The following is a 2,215-nucleotide window of genomic DNA, read 5'->3' on the forward strand; positions in this document are numbered from 1 at the left end:
AACCTAGCATGAACTGGACTTCAGAACATACCAGGTGGAGATGATTGTCTCTATGAAGATGATGCTTGAAAGACCTGGGTCAGAGGGAGTCTCCTCTCTACAATTTCATCTCTAATCTTCTGCATGGCTATGCATGTATTACCTATTAAAAGGAAAAGGACTTACCAAAAAAAGGACTATCAGCATAACATCAAATGAACTGAGCAGAAATAAACTTCAAAATATTAGCCTAAAGTAAATAAGGGTTTGGAAAATGTTACATAAAATCAGTTGCTGTTAACATCAAGGAAAACTGAGAAGCAATGATTAACTGTATGCACATAATCATAGGACAATAAACAGGGCCAAATTATTTATAATAAATATATTAGTGACAATTATATATCATGGAATGAGAATAGGGGGTCATAAAAATTGTAACTCATAAACCATGCTTGTGTAAAAACTAAACAATAAGCACTTTAATGCTTAAAACTACACTAAGAAAATAAATACATGTTATTTTTAACTTGTAGATAGCTAGCAATTTATGCTACAACTCTCTGTGTTTGCTTTCACATGCAGTAAGTATGGAGAAAAACTAAATTGACTAGTTAGGTAACATAAACATCTCATAAGCATTTTATGGGTATAATACTGAGTAAGAGATAGTATAGTGCGCATGTACTTTTTTATACTTTTTAATTCTTTGAGAATTTTATATATTGTATTTTGATCATAACCCTCTTCATATGCCCTTCCAGATAGCCCCATTCCATAACCAACAACATTATGTGCTCATTTAAAAAAATCCCAGAGAGGGAGAGCAAGGAAAGAGAGAGCCATTGTGGGATTAGAGAGAAACCAGGCACTAGAGAAACTCCCAGGAATCCACAAGGATGACCCCAGCTAAGAATCTAAGCAATAATGGAAAGGGTTCCTAAACTGTCCTTCCCCTGTTATCAGATTGATGGCTACTATAACTGTCATCATAGAACCTTCATCCAGTAACTGATGGAAGCAGATGCAGAGATCCACAGCTAGGCACTGGATCGAACTCCTGGAGTCCAGTCACAGCAAGGTAGGAGCAATAGTATTAGCAAAGGAAAAAAACACCATGATAGAGACACCAACAGAAATAGCTGACTTGATCTAGTGGGAGTTCACTGATCCCGGACTGTCAGCTGGGGAACCAGCATAAGACTGAATTATGTGGGTGACAGATGTGTGACTTGGGCAGTCTGTGAGGCCACTAGCAGTGGAACCAGTATTTATCCCTAGTGCATGAACTGGCTCTTTGGAGCCCATTCCCTATGAAGGGATACCTTACTCAGCCTGGATACAGGGGGAGGGCCTTGGTCCTGCCTCCAGTGATGTGACAGACTTTGTTTACTCACTATGGGAGGCCTCAACCTCTCTGAACCTCTCTGAGGAGTGGATGGGGGTGGTGGGGTGGGGAGGAAGAGGGGGAAGTGAGAGGACAGGAGGGAGAGGGAACTGGTATTGGTATATAAAATAATATTGTTTTAAAAATAAATAAGTAAGCCTTTAAATAATAATAAAAAAAATCCATCAAGTCCCATTAGTACTGGCCATTCACTGGAGTACATTAGACGTACCAAGGAACACACCCTTAAAGAAAATTAACTTTCCCTTTCCAAGTAACTATCAATAGCTTCTCAATATCAATAGGTGGAATTTCAAGTCTACCTCATCTTCTACACTGTGATTTTCAATATGTTTTCAATATGATATTCTGCATGAAGCTAATATGCATAAGTTAATAAAATGTCATATGTATGCACACATACACCTGATAGTATTATGAGTCATTCTACATTGTGTCTGGAGGAGTATGGAGAAATAGATTTTAAAACATTTTCATTATAACTATGCTTATAAAAACACATTTTAAAATTCAATATGAAGAATTGAAATTGTTCTTTACAGGACATGCCAGCAAAGGAAGCAGCAGGTAGGCTAGCTGCAGATCTTCACCTTCCTCTGTCTTCCTCCAAATTTAATCCCCTAGTCTCAACCCAGTCCTGTAGCAGAACACCTGCTGTGCCCACTTCCTGTCCCCTTCTCCATTGGATCACACAGATCTTCTCCTCCAACCTTTCTCCTCACTTATCCCATTGTCCCAGCCCCCAGAGTCAGCAGGTATTCCCTGGGAACCCTTCAGCCAAGCCTGCAAGAGAAGCAAGTACCAACAAAGGGGATAAACATGCTTCAG

This window comes from Myodes glareolus, chromosome X (assembly GCF_982192425.1).
Source record: "Myodes glareolus chromosome X, mMyoGla1.1, whole genome shotgun sequence".
Classification (NCBI taxonomy): Eukaryota; Metazoa; Chordata; class Mammalia; order Rodentia; family Cricetidae; genus Myodes; species Myodes glareolus.